The 25,013-nt window shown below is 42.9% G+C and overlaps 1 pseudogene; it reads left to right on the forward strand.

The window, feature by feature from the left end:
* The window catches only part of LOC110498394 (WD repeat-containing protein 25-like), a 32,063-nt pseudogene extending 8,100 nt beyond the window's left edge, over positions 1 to 23,963 (forward strand).
* The last annotated feature ends 1,050 nt before the right edge of the window (positions 23,964 to 25,013 follow it).

The following is a 25,013-nucleotide window of genomic DNA, read 5'->3' on the forward strand; positions in this document are numbered from 1 at the left end:
GGCCAAACTGAGCAATCGGCACTGAAAGGCCTTGGTCAGGGAGGTGACCAAGAACCCAATGGTCACCCTGACAGTGCTCTAGAGTCCCTCTGTGGAGATGGGAGAACCTTCCAGAAGGACAACCATCTCTGCAGCATTCCACCAATCAGGCCTTTATGGTAGATTGGCCAGACGGAAGCCACTCCTCAGTAAAACAGCCCACTTGGAGTTTTCCAAAAGGCACCTAAAGACTCTCAGACCATGAGAAACAAGATTCTCTGGTCTGATGAAACCAAGATTGAACTCTTTGGTCTGTATGCCAAGCGTCACGTCTGGAGGAAACCTGGCACCATCCCTACCGTGAAGCATGGTGGTGGCAGCAGGGACTGGGAGACTGGTAAGGATAGAGGAAACAATGAATAGAGACAAATGCAGCCAAATCCCTGATGAGAACCTGCTTCAGAGTGCAAAACAACCTTAGACTGAGGAAGATTTACATTCCAACAAGACAACGGCCCCAGGCATTAAGCAAAGCAACGGTGGGATGGCTTCAGAACAAGAATGTGAAAGTTCTTGAGTGACTTGAAAGTCTTTGGAAAGACTTGAGGATTGCTGTTCAGCTCCGCTCCCCATCTAACTTAACAGAGCTTGAAGACATTTGCAAGGAAAAATAGCTGAAAATATCCCTAATTAAGATGTGCAAATCTGATACAGACATACCCAAGGCTACTCAAAGCTGACACAGGCATACCCAAGGCTACTCAAAGCTGTAACACAGACATACCCAAGGCTACTCAAAGCTGACACAGACATACCCAAGGCTACTCAAAGCTGTAACACAGACATACCCAAGGCTACTCAAAGCTGACACAGACATACCCAAGGCTACTCAAAGCTGATACAGGCATACCCAAGGCTACTCAAAGCTGACACAGGCATACCCAAGGCTACTCAAAGCTGACACAGACATACCCAAGGCTACTCAAAGCTGACACAGACATACCCAAGGTTACTCAAAGCTGACACAGACATACCCAAGGCTACTCAAAGCTGACACAGACATACCCAAGGCTACTCAAAGCTGACACAGACATACCCAAGGCTACTCAAAGCTGTAACACAGACATACCCAAGGCTACTCAAAGCTGACACAGACATACCCAAGGCTACTCAAAGCTGACACAGACATACCCAAGGCTACTCAAAGCTGTAACACAGACATACCCAAGGCTACTCAAAGCTGTAACACAGACATACCCAAGGCTACTCAAAGCTGACACAGACATACCCAAGGCTACTCAAAGCTGACACAGACATACCCAAGGCTACTCAAAGCTGTAACACAGACATACCCAAGGCTACTCAAAGCTGTAACACAGACATACCCAAGGCTACTCAAAGCTGACACAGACATACCCAAGGCTACTCAAAGCTGACACAGACATACCCAAGGCTACTCAAAGCTGTAACACAGACATACCCAAGGCTACTCAAAGCTGTAACACAGACATACCCAAGGCTACTCAAAGCTGTAACACAGACATACCCAAGGCTACTCAAAGCTGTAACACAGACATACCCAAGGCTACTCAAAGCTGACACAGACATACCCAAGGCTACTCAAAGCTGACACAGACATACCCAAGGCTACTCAAAGCTGTAACACAGACATACCCAAGGCTACTCAAAGCTGTAACAGAGACATACCCAAGGCTACTCAAAGCTGACACAGACATACCCAAGGTTCCTCAAAGCTGACACAGACATACCCAAGGCTACTCAAAGCTGACACAGTTATACCCAAGGCTACTCAAAGCTGTGACACAGACATACCCAAGGCTACTCAAAGCTGTAACACAGACATACCCAAGACTACTCAAAGCTGTAACACAGACATACCCAAGGCTACTCAAACCTTTAATCGGCACCAAAGGTGCTTCTACAAAGTATTGACTCAGGGCTGTGAATACTTATGTAAATTAGATAGTTCTGTATTTCATTTGCAATACATTTGCAAAAATGTCTAAAAACATTTTTTTCACCTTGTCATTATAGGGCCATTGTGTGTAGATGGGTGAGGGGAAAATATATATTTAATCCATTTTGCATTCAGGCTGGAATAAGTCAAGGGGTATGAATACTTTCTGAAGGCACTGTACCACAGATTCTCCAAGGTCTAACATCTGATTTTGTATATTAGACCATTGAAAAATGCCATATGTGGGGGAAAAAAACTAACCCTAACCCAATTATGGAAAATCGTTAAGACAACTGGCATTTGATAAGTGTGTAGGTGATCAGATTGTGCACTTAAAAACCTTCTAATGGCCAAGGTTAATGGGAAATCTTGTAAAAATCCTCTTTGAAGTGATCCATCCCCTTAATGCATGTTATCCTATTTTCTTAAAAGCTCAGTGCATTTGAAATTGTGATTTTTCCTCTGTTTTTATATATATCTTCACATTATGAGGTTGGAATAATACTGTAAAATTGTGAAAATTATGATAATGCCCTTTTAGTGTAAGAGCTGTTTGAAAAGACTGCCTGAAATCACAGCCTGTTTTGGTAGGATGGAGTTTTGGCATGCCTGGTGACATCGCCAGGCAGTAAATTAGTTAATAGACCAATAAGAAAGAGTTCAACACCTCTGCCAATATCAGCTACTATTCAGTTTTCACCTGCCCCATAGACCAAGATAATCACATTTAATTGTTACCCAGAAAGGATTTGATATTGAGATATGAATGGCTGTGTTGGACCTTTTTAAGTGTGTTTTATCAACTGTAAACACACTTAATTGTTTTCTCAACAAACAAGACACCATTCAGTAGGACAATGTTTTAAAGCTCCCAGTGGTGCTCCATCTCTTAGGCCTCCACATTCATTCCCATGTTGAGTCATCTCTTAGGTCACCACATCCCCATGATGAGTCATCTCTTAGGTCACCACATCCCCATGATGAGTCAACTCTTAGGTCACCACATTCATCCCCATAATGAGTCGCTGCAGTGTGCACCTCCTCTACCCGTGCGGCTGTCCAATCTGCCAATAAAGCCCCTAGATAATTGCTTCACCCTCCCATTAAATACCCTGGTAGCTCGGAGTGGTGATCGATAGCATATCCACAGGCAGAAGCCAGCATGCCCACACACCTCCAACCAACCACCAACCCACAATCACCAGCCTGCTGTGACATCATCTCCTGTTTACCCTTCCTTTTATTGGTAAAATAGTGTATTAACTCAATAAGGGACCAGTGACCCAATGACTGTCCCAGCAAACAGGGGATGTCCTAAGGACATAAGAGGACGTTCTCGTTGGGATTTTAGGGAACGGTATCCCACAGATACTCTGAGAACATTCTTGAAAATAATATAATGTTTACCTCAGTTTAGTTGTGACTTGCAACAGAAAATTACAAAAAGGACTCTTGATGACCATTTGGCATGACCTTTGGGCTCTGTCTGTCAACCTTTCCTTTGGCAGGCCAGAACTCTTGAATACCGGTATGCTGTGCACCTTTATCTGGCAGGCAGGGAGACTAGGCTCCCTTGCAACGCCTGAGAATCCTCAGCCGCAATGGCCCGTAGTACTAGATTTATGTTCGTGGTGATGACGCATTCTGGTGAACGGCCACACCCGAGGTATTGAGATAATTAGAATATCAATGCAGCGGTGTTTGTTATGTCTGCGCTGACAGTCACAAATTCATATATATGTTAATAGCAGAGCTGGGGCAGTGGAGCCGGAGTGGTGTGCTTGTGTTAGGAACATCAGCTCGTAATCAACAGATGTGATTCATAGGCTCTTGATGCTCTTCAATAATGTAGAGGCTCTCAACCGCAACGAGGAAGGCTGGGTTGTTTAGAGGATGGGCCCTCGATCAAAACAGCACAGCTCTTGGCTGTCTGACTGGCTGTTAGAGAATCTGCACTTACATTATCTGAACCTCTGACCTCAATGGTCTAGAGTGAGGTACCTCAACAAATGCTCTGCCATTTATATTCATGCAATGGTACCATGTTTCCACCTTTCAAAGAAATCTTAAGTGTTTCATCCGTCTCAAGAAGCTCTGTCCCATTCATTCAATTTGTTGAGTCCTAAGGCAGTCGTATTTGGCCCACAGAGTGACTGTCACAGTTCAGTAGCGAGAGAGAGAGAGTGAGGGATGGATGGATGGATGGAGGGATGGAGAGTTGAATAAATTAATTTCATTTGAAGGGCATTAGTGAGAAGTGGCAGCTGCTGCTTTGGCTTTTCCAAGCTGTTCATGGGCCAATGGGATTGAAAGCGACTGGCAGAAGACATGCCCGCAGGTATAAGTTTACAACAGGAGCTGTGTAGACTTTGCAGGGCACAGTATATATATATATATATACACAATACAAGTCAAAAGTCTGGACACACCTACTCATTCAAGGGTTTTTCTTTATTTTTACTATTCAGGCCTCTTTCTAGACCACACAAGAAGGACCAACGCGACACCTTCCTGTTTTGTATCCTCAGCAATCTACACATAATACCCCATAATGACAAAGCGAAAACAGGTTTTTAGAAATTGTTGCAAATGTAATTAAAAATTAAGAAGTATTCAGACCCTTTGCTATGTGACTTGAAATTGAGCTCAGGTGCATCCTGTTTCCATTGATAATCCTTGAGCTGTTTCTACTACTTGACTGGAGTCCACCTGTGGTAAATTAAATTGATTGGACATGATTTGGAAAGGCACACACCTGTCTATATAGAGTGCCTTGCGAAAGTATTCGGCCCCCTTGAACTTTGCGACCTTTTGCCACATTTCAGGCTTCAAACATAAAGATATAAAACTGTATTTTTTTGTGAAGAATCAACAACAAGTGGGACACAATCGTGAAGTGGAACGACATTTATTGGATATTTCAAATTTTTTTAACAAATCAAAAACTGAAAAATTGGGCGTGCAAAATTATTCAGCCCCTTTACTTTCAGTGCAGCAAACTCTCTCCAAAAGTTCCGTGAGGATCTCTGAATGATCTAATGTTGACCTAAATGACTAATGATGATAAATACAATCCACCTGTGTGTAATCAAGTCTCCGTATAAATGCACCTGCACTGTGATAGTCTCAGAGGTCCGTTAAAAGCGCAGAGAGCATCATGAAGAACAAGGAACACACCAGGCGGTCCGAGATACTGTTGTGAAGAAGTTTAAAGCCGGATTTGGATACAAAAAGATTTCCCATGCTTTAAACATCCCAAGGAGCACTGTGCAAGCGATAATATTGAAATGGAAGGAGTATCAGACCACTGCAAATCTACCAAGACCTGGCCGTCCCTCTAAACTTTCAGCTCATACAAGGAGAAGACTGATCAGAGATGCAGCCAAGAGGCCCATGATCACTCTGGATCAACTGCAGAGATCTACAGCTGAGGTGGGAGACTCTGTCCATAGGACAACAATCAGTCGTATATTGCACAAATCTGGCCTTTATGGAAGAGTGGCAAGAAGAAAGCCATTTCTTAAAGATATCCATAAAAAAGTGTTGTTTAAAGTTTGCCACAAGCCACCTGGGAGACACACCAAACATGTGGAAGAAGGTGCTCTGGTCAGATGAAACCAAAATTGAACTTTTTGGCAATAATGCAAAACGTTATGTTTGGTGTAAAAGCAACACAGCTGAACACACCATGCCCACTGTCAAACATGGTGGTGGCAGCATCATGGTTTGGGCCTGCTTTTCTTCAGCAGGGACAGGGAAGATGGTTAAAATTGATGGGAAGATGGATGGAGCCAAATACAGGACCATTCTGGAAGAAAACCTGATGGAGTCTGCAAAAGACCTGAGACTGGGACGGAGATTTGTCTTCCAACAAGACAATGATCCAAAACATAAAGCAAAATCTACAATGGAATGGTTCAAAAATAAACATATCCAGGTGTTAGAATGGCCAAGTCCAGACCTGAATCCAATCGAGAATCTGTGGAAAGAACTGAAAACTGCTGTTCACAAATGCTCTCCATCCAACCTCACTGAGCTCGAGCTGTTTTGCAAGGAGGAATGGGAAAAAATGTCAGTCTCTCAATGTGCAAAACTGATAGAGACATACCCCAAGCGACTTACAGCTGTAATCGCAGCAAAAGGTGGCGCTACAAAGTATTAACTTAAGGGGGCTGAATAATTTTGCACGCCCAATTTTTCAGTTTTTGATTTGTTAAAAAAGTTTTAATTATCCAATAAATGTTGTTCCACTTCATGATTGTGTCCCACTTGTTGTTGATTCTTCACAAAAAAATACAGTTATATATCTTTATGTTTGAAGCCTGAAATGTGGCAAAAGGTCGCAAAGTTTAAGGGGGCCGAATACTTTCGCAAGGCACTGTAAGAGCAAAAACCAAGCCATGAGGTCGAAGTAATTGAGCTAGCCGCCCAGCAAAACGGAGCAATCAGGGGAGAAAAGCCTTGGTTAGGGAGGTAATCAAGAACCCAATGGTCACTCTGACAGAGCTCTAGAGTTCCTCTGTGGAGATGTGAGAACCTTCTAGAAGGACAACCATCTCTGCAGCACTCTACTAATCAGGCCTTTATGGTAGAGTGGCCAGACAGAATCCACTCCTCAGTAAAAGGCACATGACAGCCCGCTTGGAGTTTGCCAAAAGTCACCAAAAGACTCTCATGAATGCCAAGCACTTTTGGAGGAAACCTGCTACTATCCCTACGGTGAAGCATGGTAGTGGCAGCATCATGCTGTGGGGATGTTTTTCAGCAGCAGGGACTGGGAGACTAGTCATAATTGAGGCAGAGATGAACGGAGCAAAGAACAGAGAGATCTTTAATGAAAACCTGCTCCAGAGGGCTCAGGACCTCAGACAGGGGCAAAGATTTACCTTCGCCCCTGTCTGACAACGACTCCAAGCACACACCCAAGACAATGCAGGAGTGGCTTCATGACAAGTCTCTGAATGTTCTTGAGTCACCCAGCCAGAGCCCGGACTTGAAACCGATCAAACATCTCTGGAGAGACCTGAATAAAGCTGTGCAGCAATGCGCCCCATCCAACCTGACAGAGCTTGAGAGGATATGCAGAGAAAAATGGGAAAATCTCCTCAAATACAGGTGTGCCAAGCTTATAGCGTCATACTCAGGAAGACTCGAGTCTGTAATCTCTGTCAAAGATGCTTCAACAAAGTACTGACTAAAGGTTCTGAATACTTATGTAAATGTAATATTTCTGTTTTATTTTTAATAAATCTGCAAACATTTCTAAAAACCTGTTTGTCCTTTGTCATTATGTGGTATTGTGTGTAGATTGATGAGGGAAAAACACAATGGACCAATTTTAGATTAAGGCAGTAACTTAACAAAATGTGGGGAAAATCAAAGGGTCTGAATGCTTTCCGAAGGCACTTTATGTATACTGTTTCTAAGAAAGCAATGCTAAGGGTGTGTTGTGTATTAAGATGTTAATAGCCCATGTGCCTCACCCTAATAATTTGGTCCCTTTCCCCCTCATAATGTAGCCTACTGTTCTGAATTGGAGGTGCACATGTAGCCTATAGCCTGCTTGAGAGAAATGTCATCATCAAATATTGTAAGAGCTTTAATTGTCTGCATATATGCCCCCTTTATTTATCCTATGGTTCTGACCTGGTGTACAGGGAGAATACTGCATAACGGCCCATGTTCTGAATTCTGTCGCTGTACATTTCAAAAGTGCTAAACAAATAGTTATATTGACTATGTCCGTCCTAGCTCGCTCATTAATGTCTTAATCCAAATTACAGATGGCCTCTTATGCGCTCGTCGTCCCCTTATGCCATAGTTTGTACATCTCAACTGTCAGTAGAAACCACATTTGTTTAATCAAGTCAGCCATTTCAGCTATGTTTTTTAAAAAGGCAGTAAATGAGGCTGAATTAACTGTTTCGCTGCCAGACAAGGCTCTGCTGATAGCCAGGTGTAGCAGTGGTGGTAAGGATTCACTCCATGGTGCTGAAAAGAAAGCTCTGCTGTTGGGACAGCTGTACGTATGCCCTAACAGTTTGTGGGAACCATTTATCACCATTTTAGTGCAATTCATTTATTGTTTAGTGTTGTGTAGTGGCTTGGCTGGCATGCATCAAAAATATATATTTTTGTTTGCCCCACCAAGATTTACATGGCAAGATCGACATTGCATGTAGGCCAGCGTTGAGGATCAGACAGCTTTTAATGTTCACTGGCTTTATATTAGGAGTTCAGAGACCAGCTCTAGCACAGGAAACGGTCTCCTCCCCTTATCTTCCAACTTCGCTAAGCTAATTAACGTTTCTTAATTAAAACGTGAAAGGCCTTATTTATTATGCAAATGGTTCTGACTTCTCATCATCGCTCCCAAACATTAACTTTGAATCTCAATGACAGATCTAAGATCTCTCCCACATCACCATGGGGGGACAGCCATTAAAGGCAAAGACAGGAAATCCACCCTTCCTGGCCACACGCCAGAAGAAATTTCCCACAAACTTTGCTGATTGTTTCCTGACCGGTAAAAAGTAATGTTTAAAAAAAATATATATATATTATGTTCTTAGAACAGAAGTGAACATTTAGCATGTTCTGGGAACATTTCTTTTTAGGTTGCAGGGTGGTTCTGACAACGTTTACTCTGGTTGCTTGAAAGTTTTTTCCTGGGAGGTTTTATTAACTAATAGGTTTGTTTAAGGTTGTTGACAAATTCTCTTAAAACTTTCACTGAATGCTTCAATAAGACTTTTAATAACACTCCAAGCACAGATAGGACACATGGACATTCATTTCCTTTGACATTAATCATGCAAACACCTATTTTTTATTGTGACACAGCATCAGTGAGATTCTGTTCTCTATCTATGGAATTAGTCCACTACTCCATTTTTTTACGCATACAAAGCTGTCCTTTTTAGTGTATTCAAATTGACCCCATTTCAAAGGTCAAGTGTGACCAATTAGTGGGCGCGGCCAACACACCTGGACACACTAAAAAGATTAGAGGATAAAGGGAGTTTTGTTTCCACGAGGAAACCTGTAAGAAATGTTATGCTGAAGTATTGAAATTCTATTGAACTATTTGAGAACTTTCCCAATGTCAAACCAGTTGGAGAACGTTCCTAGAACATTACCAAAATGTTAATTAAATGCAACCATGTTCAAACGTTTTGGAAATGTTCTATTAAAGTAATGAAATACCAAGAAAATAACGTTTTTTTTTTTGTCAAGTTCTTTTAATGTGCTGAGAATGTTCCAAAGCCAAGAAACTATCCTGCACAGAAAGTTGTGGGAAGGTTGTATACAAAATAACCATAGGACAACCCCACTCTCACCAAGCTCTAAGAAACATATGGTTCTCAGAACGTTATGTGCTAGCTGGGAAGAGAGTCCCTTGTCTCTAGTTATTTTCTATATTCATGCTCGCCTTGACTGACAGCTGTTTGAAGTGCCTATGCCAAGCAACTTTGATGCAATGAGCAGTATTGCAGTAAAATCATCTCTCAAGCAAATTTGTTGATACACAAAGCAACTCAAACAACATTGAATCAATGATAAAAAATAAAAAAATGTATACATCTCCCGTTTGGCATGTTTGAGGTGATGTAGTTCACAGCAGCACTGACGGATGTGTTGACTTGACAACTGGATCTGAGTTTTGAACGACCCTTCCCCCCGTTTTGTTCCATGCCAGCTGAAGACCTAACTACCCAGTAACAAGCTAACACCAGATATAGAAACACTCAGTGCCTTCAGAAAGTATTCATACCCCTTGACGTATTCCACGTTTTGTTGTGTTACAGCCTGAATTCAAAATGGATTAAATATATTTTTTTCACCCATCTACATGTAACGGATGTGGAACGGCTAGCTAGTCAGCGGTGGTGCGCGCCAAATAGCGTTTCAATCGGTGACGTCCCTTGAATTTTCACATTTACATAAGTATTCAAACCCTTTACTCAGTACTTTGTTGAAGCACCTTTGGCAGCGATTACAGCCTCAAGTGTTCTTGGGTATGACACTACAAGCTTGGCACACCTGTATTTGGGGAGTTTCTCCCATTCTCTGCAGATCCTCTCAGGCTTTGTCAGATTGGATGAGGAGTGTTGCTGCACAGCTATTTTCAGGTCTCTCCAGAGATGATCGATTGGGTTCTAGTCTGTGCTCTGGCTGGGCTACTTAAGGACATTCAGAGACTTGTCCCGAAGCCACTCCTGCTTTGTCTTGGCTGTGTGCTTGTTGGATGGTGAACCTTCGCCCCTGTCTGAGGCCCTGAGCGCTCTGGAGCAGGTTTGCATCAAGGATCTCTCTGTACTTTGCTCCGTTCATTTCTGCCTCGATCCTAACTAGTCTCCCGGTCCCTGCCGTAGAAGAACATCACCACAGCATGATGCTGCCACCACCATGCTTCACCGTAGGGATGGTGCCAGGTTTCTTCCAGATGTGACGCTTGGCATTCAGGCCAAAGATCAGTCTTGGTTTCATCAGACCAGAGAATCTTGTTTCTCATGATCTGAGAGTCTTTAGGTGCCTTTATGCAAACTCCAAGCGGGTCATTAGTCATGTGCTTTTTATTGAGGAGTGGCCACTCTACCATAAAGGTCTGATTGGTGGAGTGCTACAGAGATGGTTGTCCTTCTGGAAGGTTCTCCCATCTCCACAGAGGAACTCTAGAGCCCTGTCAGAGTGACCATCAGGTTTCTTGGTCATCTCCCTGACAATATATGGAAAAAGAAGAGGAATACTTTCCGAAGGCACTGTAAGCAATAAAACAATTATTCGCAAATCTATCAGTTCACAGCCAGCTTGTGTGTGCTTGTGTGTGTGTGTGTGTGTGTGTGTGTGTGTGTGTGTGTGTGTGTGTGTGTGTGTGTGTGTGTGTGTGTGCGTGTGTGTGTGTGTGTGTGTGTGTGTGTGTGTGTGTGTATGTGTGTGTGTGTGTGTGTTTTTGTTTTTGTTCAACAAAACAAGATTTTCTGTTTTATCTTCAAGAAGATTCTGCGTTCCAGAAAGGTGGTCGTTCGGAATCTCAAGCCAGATGACAGTTGTCCACAGACAGAGAATATTCTCTCCACGAACGCTTGGGATGCATGGGTAGAAAGCAGATCCAGTGCCACGGGCCACAGCTTTGGATACACAGCCATCCTTGAAACTGGAGAGGTGATTCTGTAAACATTTTTATTTATTATTTATTTTAATTTCACCTTTATTTAACCAGGTAGGCTAGTTGAGAATAAGTTCTCATTAACAACTGCGACCTGGCCAAGATAAAGCAAAGCAGTGCGACAAAAGCAACAACACAGAGTTACACATAAACAAAGGTACAGTCAAAAACACAAAAGAAAATAAAAATTGAAAAATGTATGTACAGTGTGTGCAAATGTAGAAGAGTAGGGAGGTAGGCAATAAATAGGCCCTAGAACGCATGCAGGTAATGAGGCAGTGATGTCCCCCTTTACCTCTTCCAGGTATTTCCACAGCTCACACAGAGTACTTAATGCCCTGCCAGGTTGACCCTCCGGCTAGACGGTGACCTTAGACACAATCTTCGATGCGAGGAAGCTATATTCCTAAACAATCTGGTCGAGAAGCTTGCTGGATTAATCGGGCTGGCATCTCCCTGGCATCCTGCTGCTCCACGGCTGTACTGTCGAATTTGCTGAAGTGCAAAAGACTCTGCTTGCCTCATCAGTGTCTCCATCTTTGTTGACCGAAGTGGCAGAGACACACTTGGGTCAATCAGACAAGGTGCTGCAGGGTTTGTGTTGATGTTGGCTGCCAGGGGAATCAGTATGCAACCGAAGCGCTCACGCAGTGACTTTAGGAGGACCTGTGCCAACTGTTTTGCAACAGTAGTTGACTGCAAGTGTGTCTCAAAGTTGAGAAAGCACGGCACCACATCAGACCGTGACTTGCTGTCAGTTTGAAGTTGGTTAGTGTGGATTGCAAACGGCTCCAACAACATCACATGCTGTTCTAGCTTGTCTCAGTCATGCTCCGTGCTCGCCCTCAGATTTATGCCCTGTTAGTTAGTGATAGCTAGTGATAGTGATGCAAAAGCTAGGCCTATTTGAAACATCTGCATCTCCCCATTAGCAAAAAAAGCCTGAAAACCCCATTCGCAAAAAAATCTTGAAAAACCCCATTTGATATTTGTCAAAGATTAGAATAAAAAAACTCAAACTAAACAGTTTATTTTAGTTAGTTTTGCAGTCGAGGATAATAGTTTCAGTATAGTTTGTTTTTCAAATGTTTTTAGTTTCTATTTCAGTTTACAAAATTGTTTTTCCAATTGTAGTTTTTATTCTATTTCCAGTTTTTGTTTACTATAGTAACCTTGGTCTTTAACACTGGTGAGGGGGTATTTAACACCGGGGAGGGGGTATTTAACACTGGTGATGGAATCTTTAACACCAGGGAGGGGGTATTTAACACTGGTGATGGAGTTTGTGTGTTAGATTAATTAATGAGGAGAAGCTTGGCCCTGGGGTACATTTTACATTGCCTTTGACAGGGCTGATGCCTGGGCATAGTCTGGAATGGTCCCCCTGCAGGTTTTTACTCTGGATGTCGCACCCTTTCAGGATTAATTATATTTAAGCCCCTCAATGTTTTGGTTTTGTTTAGAAGCTCAACATCGCTATAATTATATAAGAAAACGCTTGCAGACACCCGCTGGCCAAAACAGTGGATTCTTTTTTTTTTTACACATCTTTATATCATCACTTCTTTGTCAGTTTAAATTAGCAATTTTTTTTTTTTTACTTGTGTGAGATAAAAGCTGCTTTTGGATTTCAAAGACTAATTTGTTCGACATGGTTAAAGGCATAGATCCAAAAATATCACGGCATGCTTCTGTGATTCCTGGATCGAGTTTATCTTTTGTTAAATACATCATACTTTATTTATGTATCACTGACACATTGTACAACGTTTGAAACCCAAGGCAGTGGTTCCCAACTGGATCGAGTTGATCTTTTGTTAAATACATCAATACTTTAGTTATGTATCACTTTTATTTAACCAGGGCAAGTTAAGAACAAATTCTTATTTACAATGATGGCCTAGGGGGTTAACTGCCTTGTTCAGGGGCAGAACATCAGATTTCTATCTGTCCGCTTGGGGATTCAATCTAGCAACCTTTTGGTTACTGGCCCAATGCTCTAACCACTAGGCTACCTGCCGCCCCAGTCCACAGAGGGTACTTGAGAAGATGAATGAGACCATAGGCTTACTTGTAAAATGCACATGCGGGGTCCTCCGGGCAGAGCAAAATGTACTTGGTGGTACATTAACCGGAAAAGGTTTGGAACCACTGTTATAGAGTATTATCCTCCTCCATTGTAATAACTGAGATGACTTTATAGCTCCAGTTCTTCGTTGTAAATATCTTGGAACGTTACCAATCATATATGTGCCTCATGAATTTGAAAGCTCTGCTGAGTTGACGATTACACCCAATGCTGTAAAGTAACAACACAATTTGTCTTGTTTTAATCAGCTTGTTTTCAAAGGAATCCATTCAGTAGAGAGATGCATGGCATATTGCTCAATGTAATTTGCCCAATATTTATAGCCTCAAATCAAATCTTGCCATAACTCCCTACAAGAGATGCAAGTCCACGTAAAGCATTCCTATATTGAACAGGATAAATGCTTTCAGTAAAATGTGCAACCGGAGAGAGAAAATGCTATTTATATATTTGATTGATCTCAATAGCTCAAGACGTGACAAGACAACCACACATGAAAATATTAAACAAAAGCAAATAAAACATGCTTGGTTCTGGATACGGTGCCAACAACCACACATGTTGTCTTGGCAATTTCATTTTCAGAACCCATTCTTTCCTTATTTTGCTTCATTGTCTAGACCAAATCTCTACAAGGTGCATGTTGACTCCAATGCTTCCCACAGTTGTGTCAAGTTGACTGGATATCATATGGGTGTTGGACCATTCTTGATACAGACAGGAAACTGTTGAGCTTGAAAGACCCATCAGTGTTACAGTTCTTGACACAAACCGGAGCGCCTGGCACCTGCTACCATACCTACTACCGAAGGCACTTAAATTGTCGTCTTGCCAACTCACCCTCTGAATGGCACACACAAAATCCATGTCTCAAGGCTTAAAAATCCTTCTTTAACCTGTCTCCTCCCCTTCATCTACACTGATTGAAGTTGATTTAACAAGTAACATCAATAAGGGATCATAGCTTTCACCTGGATTCACCTGGTCAGTCAATGTCATGGAAAAACCAGGTGTCCTTAATGTTTTGTACACTCAGTGTACATGTGCAATACACAGCTCTGCTCTAGTTTATAGGCCTATCTCTAACAAGACTTGGCAGTCACCCTCAAATACCCCCCCCCCTCCCCAATAATAATAAGTCTGCGTATGATCAGGTAGACCTATGGCTGTTTTAGAATCTGTTTCAACATCCATCAACTGTGGTGCCTGGGCTTGTAGAGTACACAGAAACGGCATGTTGTTAGCATAGCAGCCAGCGACGGTGGCTAACACTGATTCTAAATGGTGATACGGCTAGTGGCTGCCGGTGGTGTGTCAGCGCTGGTCCCTGGTCTCGGATGGGACACTGACAGGGTAATTGCTTTGCTGGATTTTGGATCAGAGAGGGCAGAGCAGGGGGGATTGAAGTGGCCAGGGGAATCAGTTCACAGCTGAGAGAGACAGATGCAGGGCTCTTCTCATCTACACACACACACGTGCGCACACACACACACACGCACACGCACACACACACACACACGTGTACACACACACACACACACACACACGCACACACGCACACACACACGTACACACACACACACACACGTACACACACACACATACACACACACACACCACACACAGTGAGCTCCAGAAGTATTGGCACAGTGACAGATGTGTTGTTGTTTTGACTCTGTACTACAGCTCTTTGGATTTGAAATGATACAATGACTATGAGGTTAAAGTGCAGACTGTCAGCTTTAATTTGAGGGTATTTTCTTCCATATCGGCTGAACCGTTTAGAAATAACATCACTTTTTGTACATAGCTCCATTTTAGGGGACCAACAGTATTGGGAAAAATTCCCTTCTGTGTATTAAAGTAGTAAAAAGTTAAGTATGTCATTTCTAAAGGGTTCACCTAATATGGATGAAAATACCCTCATTAAAGCTGACAGTGTGTCCTTTAACCTCATAGTCATTGTCACCCAAAGTGATGTGTCACTGTCCCAATACTTTTGGTGCTCACTGTACAGTGCATTCAGGAAGTATTCAGACCCCTTGACTTTTTCCCCCCAATTTTGTTTTACGTTACAGCCTTATTCTAAATTATATATATTTTTAAATCCTCATCAATCTAAACACAATACCCCATAATGACAAAGAAAAAACAGGTTTTTAGAAATGCTTGCAAATTTATTACAAATAAAAAGCAGAAATATCACATTCACGTAAGTATTCAGACCCGTTACTCAGGACTTTGTTGAAGCACCTTTTGCAGTGATTACAGCCTCGAATCTTCTTGGGTATGATGGTACAAGCTTGACACACCTGTATTTGGGGAGTTTCTCCCATTCATCTCTGCAGATCCTCTCTAGCTCTGTCAGGTTGGATGGGGAGCATCGCTGCACAGCTATTTTCAGGTCTCTCCAAAGATGTTGGATCGGTTTCAAGTCTGGGCTCTGGCTGGGCCACTCAACGACATTCAGAGAAGCCACCCCTGCATTCACCGACGATACCCCTGCGTTGTCTTGACTGTGTGCCTAGGGTTGTTATCCTGTTGGAAGGTGAACCTTCACCCCAGTCTGAGGTCTTGAGCGCTCTGGAGCAGGTTTTCATCAAGGATCTCTCTGTACTTTGCTCTGTTCATCTTTCCCTTGATCCTGACTAGTCTCCCAGTCCCTGCTGCTGAAAAACATCCCCACAGCATGATTCTGCCACCACCATGCTTCACCGTAGGGATGGTGCCAGGTTTTCTCCAGATGTGACTCATGACAAAGAGTTCAATCTTGGTTTCATCAGACCAGCTAATCTTGTTTCTCATGGTCTGAGAGTCCACATCAACAACTGACACCCACGAAGCATCGTTACCCATCGCTCCACAAAAGCCGCGGCCCTTGCAGAGCAAGGGAAACCACTACTTCAAGGTCTCAGAGCAAGTGACGTCACCGATTGAAACGCTATTTAGCGCGCACCGCTAACTAAGCTAGCCGTTTCACATCCGTTACACTAGCACATGAGAATTACTAGAACATTTCAAATATTAGTAAATCATTGCATTCTATACATGCTGGCTGTAACGGGCTACCTGAGATATGAAAGATAGGTGGGAGGGCATGCAGACTGTCGGCAATTTATTAATGCGTAATATGCCTGAATGGGTAATGGAAATACTTCAACCAATACATTTTTATTTAACACTAAGGTTTTTGCAAATAAGTATTTTTCTTAGGTCATTAGGTCCAGCAGTTTTTATAGAACACACGGTAGTTGAATGGAAATGCACCCTAGCAAGCAATCTTTTTTCTATTTTCGAAATTTCAAAAAAAAATCACTGGACAAGTTAATGGAAACATACACTAGCTACTGTCATTGTCCCTGTAAAGAGGCGTTCTTCTAGTTTCATGTTGATCATGATTAATGGGAGCAGCTCTATGGTGATCCTCGTGAAGGCCACTGTATCATTAGTCAAATCCTGGAAAATTACAAAAACATAGATATTGCACACTGACATACATAAAGGTGATTGCACATGACGTTCAATCTGACAGCGTAATAACGTCGACCGAGGTAGAATTTGGCAGTATGGGACGGCGAGTGACAACGATAAACTCCTCGACTTCAAAGACGACCACTCAAGTTTCATACTTATACATTTGAGAGGACGCAAATTGATTAATGACTTTCAAAATGACGCTGTGTCCATTTGCTCTGTCATATATGCTTAATCAAAGCTGTAAGTTCTGTACGTGTCTCCTGTTTGTAAAACGTTTGCTAGAGGTTTGCTAGAGGTTTGTTAGAGGTTCTCTGGGGAGCTCTTATGGCGGTTTCTGTTTGGTTCCTCAAGACAGCAGATCGTGAAGGTGGGGAACCAGTTCAAGGTGATGTGCTTGGCTGTGTAGCCCAACGACCCCGAAGTGTTCCTGTCTGGGGGTTACAGTGCAGAAGTCAAGGCTTGGGACGCCCATACCTGCAAGGTCAGCCGCATCATTAACCCTCTCTTCTCCCCAGCACTGTAGGCCTATTTCTGTTAGATCTGAATTCAAACAGTATTTGTTTTCTTTAGAATCATTTCACAATGGAACCAATGGAATAGCCATAAAAGTGAAAACCTTGCCCATCTGGCACTAGAAGCAGGCTCTATCAGACAATCAATCTGAAAGATATTTCAACCCAGGTCTGATCTCTCTGTGGCTCTTCAGTCACCAAGACAGAGAGAGTAATTCATAGGGCTAACAACATTGTCAAGGCCTGCTGATCTACTCTATGGTGCACTGTACCCCTTTTTGGTTCAAACGGGCACGTTCCCAAGTGTCTAGCCGCTAGTACATTTTAAAGCAACAGCAATTTGTTCTGCGAGATAAGGTGTCAATGCAGGTTGCAGATAATATGGAATTGTCATATCTGCTAGAGGAGCCAAGCTTCACCAGCATGTTTTATTTATTCTATTTATGCCCTATATTCTCTTCTCAGAGGGTGTACAGAGCAGGAATCCTGCAAACTTTGGCCATCCTATTCCTGACCGGGAGCAGGGAGTTTGTGACCAGCAGCGACTCAGTCAGCCAGGACTCTGCGGAGCGCACGCTCATCGCATGGGACTTCCAAACTATTGCTAAGGTCTCCAAACAGATCTACCATGTATGTAAGACCACGGACATGTTCAGTAGGGCATACTGTACCAAAATGTTTTGCAACGGATGTAAATTAGCGTTTCTTATTGGACAATTTCAGTTAGTACTTCCCCAGTTCTATCAGTTAGTACCTTCCCAGTTCTTCAAATCAAATCACATTTTATTTGTCACATACACATGGTTAGCAGATGTTAATGCGAGTGCAGCGAAATGCTTGTGCTTCTAGTTCCGACAATGCAGTAATAACCAACAAGTAATCTAGCTAACAATTCCAAAACTACTACCTTATAGACACAAGTGTAAGGGGATAAAGAATATGTACATAAAGATATATGAATGAGTGATGGTACAGAGCGGCATAGGCAAGATACAGTAGATGGTATTGAGTGCAGTATATACATATGAGATGAGTATGTAAACAAAGTGGCATAGTTAAAGTGGCTAGTGATACATGTATTACATAAAGATGCAGTAGATTATATAGAGTACAGTATATACATATACATATGAGATGAATAATGTAGGGTATGTAAACATTATATTAGGTAGCATTGTTTAAAGTGGCTAGTGATATATTTTACATCATTTCCCATCAATTCCCATTATTAAAGTGGCTGGAGTTGAGTCAGTGTCAGTGTGTTGGCAGCAGCCACTCAATGTTAGTGGTGGCTGTTTAACAGTCTGATGGCCTTGAGATAGAAGCTGTTTTTCAGTCTCTCGGTCCCAGCTTTGATGCACCTGTACTGACCTCGCCTTCTGGATGATAGCGGGGTGAACAGGCAGTGGCTCGGGTGGTTGTTGTCCTTGATGATCTTTATGGCCTTCCTGTGACATCGGGTGGTGTAGGTGTCCTGGAGGGCAGGTAGTTTGCCCCCGGTGATGCGTTGTGCAGACTTCACTACCCTCTGGAGAGCCTTACGGTTGTGGGCGGAGCAGTTGCCGTACCAGGCCGACAGGATGCTCTCGATTGTGCATCTGTAGAAGTTTGTGAGTGTTTTTGGTGACAAGCCGAATTTCTTCAGCCTCCTGAGGTTGAAGAGGCGCTGCTGCGCCTTCTTCACGATGCTGTCTGTGTGGGTGGACCAATTCAGTTTGTCTGTGATGTGTACGCCGAGGAACTTAAAACTTACTACCCTCTCCACTACTGTTCCATCGATGTGGATAGGGGGGTGTTCCCTCTGCTGTTTCCTGAAGTCCACAATCATCTCCTTAGTTTTGTTGACGTTGAGTGTGAGGTTATTTTCCTGACACCACACTCCGAGGGCCCTCACCTCCTCCCTGTAGGCTGTCTCGTAATTGGACATGACATAGCTTGTTTCACCTCAGCCATGTTGTCCGTGCAAACATACTGTAGTTAACCGATCCTCTCTACCCATTCATCACCATTTTACCTGTTGTTGTTGTCTTAGCTGATTAGCTGTTGTTGTCTTACCCGTTGTTGTCTTAGCTAGCTCTCCCAATCAACACCTGTGATTGCTTTATGCCTCACTTTATGTCTCTCTCAAATGTCAAATGCCTTGTACACTGTTGTTTAGGATAGTTATTATTGTCTTAGTTTATTGCGGAGCCCCTAGTCCCACTCAACATGCCTCAGATACCTCCTTTGTCCCACCTCCCACACATGCAGTGACCTCACCCAGCATAACTAGCCCGTCCAGAGATGCAACCTCTCTTATCATCACTCGGTGCCTGGGTTTACCTCCACTGTACCCGCACCCCACCATACCCATGCCCTGAATCTATTCTACCACTCCCAGAAATCTGCTCCTTTTATTCTCTGTCCCCAACGCACTAGATAACCAGTTTTGATTTCCTTTAGCCGTACCCTCATCCTACTCCTCCTCTGTTCCTCGGGTGATGTAGAGGTTAACCCACGACCTGCGTGTCCCCAGGCACTCTCATTTGTTGACTTCTGAAACCGAAAAAAGCCTTGGTTTCATGCATGTTAACATTAGAAGCCTCCTCCCTAAGTTTATTTTACTCACTGCTTTAGCACACTCTGCCAACCCTGATGTCCTTGCTGTGTCTGAATCCTGGCTTAGGAAGGCCACCAAAAATTCTGCGATTTCCATACCCAACTACAACATTTTCCGTCAAGATACAACTGCCAAAGGGGGAGGAGTTGTAATCTACTCCAGAGATAGCCTGCAAAGTTCTGTCATACTTTCCAGGTCTATGCCCAAACAGTTCGAGCTACTAATTTAAATAATTAATCTCTCCAGAAATAAGTCTCTCACTGTTGCCGCCTGTTATAGACCCCCTCAGCTCCCAGCTGTGCCCTGAACACCATATGTGAATTGATTGCCCCCCATCTATCTTCAGAGTTCCTCATTGCCTGCATCCGCTATGGGTCCGCTGTCAAACGAACACCCCCCAACAATGCCAAACGCTCCCAAAAACACTTCTGTGAACAGGCCTTTCTAATCGACCTGGCCCAGGTGTCCTGGAAGGATATTGACTTCATCCCGTCAGTCGAGGATGCCTGGTCTTTCATTAAAAGTAATTTCCTCACCATCTTAAATAAGCATGTACTGTCTTTCAATTTTTTTTAAAACTAAGAACAGACATAGACCTTGGTTCACTCCAGACATGACTGCACTTGACCAGCACAAAAACATCCTGTGGCGGACTGCACTAGCATCGAATAGTCCCCGCGATATGCAACTTTCAGGGAAGTCAGGAACCAATACATGCAGTCAGTCAGGAATGCAAAGGCTAGCTTTTTCTAACAGAAATTTGCATCCTGTAGCTCTAACTGGGACACTGTAAAGTCCATGGAGAATAAGAGCACCTCCTCCCAGCTGCCCACTGCACTGAGGCTAGGTAATACTGTCAACACCGATAAATCCACAATAATCGAGAATTTCAATAAGCTTTTCTCTACGGCTGGTCATGCTTTCCTCCTGGCTACCCCAACCCCGGCCAACAGCTACGCACTCCCCCGCAGCTACTTGCCCAAGCCTCCCAGCTTCTCCTTCACCTAAATCCAGATAGCAGATGTTCTGAAAGAGCTGCAAAACCTGGACCTGTACAAATCAGCTGGGCTAGACAATCTGGACCCTCTCTTTCTAAAATCATCCACCACCATTGTTGCAACCCCTATTACCAGTCTGTTCAACCTCTCTTTCGTATCGTCCGAGATCCCTAAAGATTGGAAAGCTCCCACGGTCATCCCCCTCTTCAAAGGGGGAGACACTCTAGACCCAAACTGTTACAGACCTATATCCATCCTGCTCTGCCTTTCTAAAGTCTTTGAAAGACAAGTTAATAAACAAATCACTGACCATTTTGAATCCCACCCTACCTTCTCCACTATGCAATCCAGTTTTTGAGCTGGTCATAGGTCCACCTCAGCCACGCTCAAGGTACTAAATAATATTATAACTGCCATCGATAAAAGACAGTACTTTGCAGCCGTCTTCATCGACCTGGCCAAGGCTTTCGACTCTGTCAATATTCTTATCGGCAGACTCAACAGCCTTGGTTTGTCAAATGAGTGCCTGGCCTGGCTCACCAACTACTTCTCAGACAGAGTTCAGTGTGTCAAATTGGAGGGCCTGTTGTCCAGACCTCTGGCAGTCTCTATGGAGGTTTGAAAATTAAAGAGAGCCGCACACTCTAATTACCAACATTTCGACAGCCAAGCTGTCTTCATCAGGGTGTAATCACAAACACTGCGGGATGACTCGTTTATGTAGTGTCAAAAGACACAGGTGTCTGTAATCATGGCCAAGAGTGGCCTAATATCATTGGTTAATTATCAAATATTAAAATGGCATACAAAGAACAGCATACAAACAACAAATGGATAGCATACGAACATAAATTAATTTGACTACAAAAGCTTACAAACAATTACAATGGCAGAGTCACAATAATCACAAGAATGGCTTCAGATCAAAGTCTACATTGAGACCGAAGGGAGCAAGGGTCTTTAAATTAAAGATCCAGGCAGCCTCTCGTTTTAACAATAAATTATCAAGGTCACCCACTCTCCTAGGGAGGGTGACATGTTCGATGCCAATATAACGCAGAGACGAAATCGAGTGGCCTGCCACAGGGTTCAATTCTCGGGACGACTCTTTTCTCTGTATATATCAACGATGTTGCTGTTGCTGCTGGTGATTCCCTGATCCACCTCTACGCAGATGACACCATTCTGTATACATCTGGCCCTTCTTTGGACACTGTGTTAACTAACCTCCAAACGAGCTTCCATGCCATACAACACTCCTTCCGTGGCCTCCAACTGCTCTCAAACACTCGTAATGTAACGGCCGTTGGTGGAAGAAGGTGAGGACCAAAGCGCAGCGTGGTACGTGTTCGTCATTTATTAAATAGAACTGAACACTAAATACAAAATAACAAAAAGAACAACCGCAACAGCTCCGTCAGGTGCAAAACACAAAACAGAAAGCAACTACCCACAAAACCCATGTGGGCAAGAGCTACCTAAGTATGGTTCTCAATCAGAGACAACGATAGACAGCTGTCCCTGATTGAGAACCATACCCGGCCAAAAACAAAGAAATACAAAAACATAGAAAAAGGAACATATGCCCACCCTAGTCACAACAAGTAAAACCAAATGCATGCTTTTCAACCGTTCGCTGCCCGCACCCGCCTGCCTGACTAGCATCACTACTCTGGACAGTTCTGACTTATATATGTGGACAACTACAAATACCTAGGTGTCTGACTAGACTGTAAACTCTCCTTACAGACTCATATTAAACATCTCCAATCCAAAATTAAATCTAGAATTGGCTTCCTATTTCACAACAAAGCCTCCAAACACACCCTTGTAAAACTGACTATCCTACCGATCCCCGACTTTGGCGATGTCATATACCCTACTCGGCAAACTGGATGCAGTCTATGACAGTGCCATCCGTTTTATCACCAAAGCCCCTTATACCACCTGCCACTGCGACCTGTATGCTCTAGTCGGCTGGACCTCGCCAGACCCACTGGCTTCAGGTCATCTATAAGTATTTGCTAGGTAAAGCTCCGCCTTATCTCAGCTCACTGGTCACGATAACCACACCCACTCGTAGCACGCGCTCCAACAGGTATATCTCACTGGTCATCCCCAAAGCCAACACCTGCTTTGGCCGCCTTTCCTTCTAGTTCTCTGCTGCCAATGACTGGAACGAATTGCAAACATTTCTGAAGCTGGAGTCTTATATTTCCCTCACTAATTTTAAACATCAGCTATCTGAGCAGCTAACCGATCGCTGCAGCTGTATGTAGCCCATCTGTAAATAGCCCACCGAATCTACCTACCTCATCCCCATATTGTTTTTATTTACTTTTCTGCTCTTTTGCACACCAGTATTTCTTCTTGCACATCACCATCTGCTCATCTATCACTCCAGAGTTAATTTGCTAAATTGTAATTACTTCGCTACTATGGCCTATGTATTGCCTTACCTCCTCATGCCATTTGCACACACTGTATATAGACTTTCTTTTTTTTCTATTGTATTATTGACTGTACGCTTGTTTATTCCATGTGTAACTCTGTGTTGTTGATTGTGTCGCACTGATTTGCTTTATCTTGGCCAGGTCCCAGTTAGCTTACCAACTAGCTTACCTGGTTAAATAAAGGTGAATTATATATTTTTTAAATTAAGGAGCAAAGAAATAACTAGTAATAATGGAATGTACAGTATGTATGTACAGTATCTATCTTAAAGCTCTCACTTGTTTTGTCTTCCATAATACACAATTATTCCTCTCCCTGTATTGTATGTAAGTGTTAGACCAAATTGACTATTTAAGTCAATTACACTTTTTTTGTGGCAGAAAATACAGTATTATTGAGTATGAATGCCAAGCCAGTTGAATGTTCTCTGACCTTCTACCATTCAGTTGAATGTTCTCTGACCTTCTACCATTCAGTTGAATGTTCTCTGACCTTCTAGCATTCAGTTGAATGAATCCAGGAGCTGTACATGTGCCCCGGCATTTACCTCAAGGAAGACTCCTTTGTAGCACACACCAATGACAACTACATGGCCCTATTGTCTGCACAGCGGCCATACAGAATGACAAGAGGAGGCGGTATGAGGGACACAAGGTCAGTGGTGATTAGGCTGTGAGAGATCCATACGCTCCACACACAGATCTATAGCTGATAGCAGTGCTCCTTTTGGCCTGTCATTTACAGTACTCTATAAACAAACATGGTTACCCAGAAACAATAACGCTAATGAGTCACAGAGAGAATGTGACATTCAGATATGTGTGATATGAATATTGAAAGAACCTGCTGAGTTTTCTTCTGCCAATATTTGTCCAATGAGTGAGTAGCCTATAGCTAGCTCTCATGCCGATGTAAGAAAGCATGTTTAGCTGTCACTAAAGTGTAGTTTCAACATTGATCCTTTGTGTAAAAAAAAGCTACAATAAACAAGCATAATGTCACGTCCTGACCTTAGTTCCTTTTGTATGTTTCTATTTTAGGTTGGTCAGGGTGTGAGTTGGGGTGGGCATTCGATGTTTTAGTTCTATGTTTGGTATTTCTATGTGTTTGGCCTGGTTTGGTTCCCAATCAGAGGCAGCTGTCAATCGTTGTCTCTGATTGAGAACCATACTTAGGTAGCCTGTTTTCCCACTCTTGTTTGTGGGTGGTTGTTTTCTGTTTAGTGTATGTCACCTTACAGGACTGTTTTGTTTCTTCCGTTTCCCTTTGTTATTTTGTTTTGTGCGTTCAGTCAATAAATTATGACGGACACTTACCACGCTGCATATTGGTCCGATCCTTCTTACTCTTCCTCAGACGAAGAGGATATTCGTTACACATAAGCATAATAAATATGTCATTTATTTGTTTATGCATGTTATTTCCCCAGTTTACTACGGGTTATATGCAAAACAGCACTGAGATACCTATTACTCACAATAGGATAGGAAGTCTATATCTTGAAACCTCTCATGTGAAGACATCATTAATAAAGTAAACTTTGTGCTGTATATGAAATGCATGCAATGCCACAGTAATAATAATTGATTGGATTTATATAGGGCTTTTTCACAAGCTAGTCTAATGGCTTTACATAGTAGCGTAAGGCGGAATCTCAGGCAGGCAGCACAGGATTACAACCTCAACGCAATCTTGATCTTCAGTATTGCAAACTTGTTTTGCAAGAATAGCCAACATTTATAATTATTTTGTGCACTG

Source organism: Oncorhynchus mykiss, chromosome 19 (assembly GCF_057628025.1).
Source record: "Oncorhynchus mykiss isolate SJ-2025 chromosome 19, ASM5762802v1, whole genome shotgun sequence".
NCBI classification, from domain to species: Eukaryota; Metazoa; Chordata; class Actinopteri; order Salmoniformes; family Salmonidae; genus Oncorhynchus; species Oncorhynchus mykiss.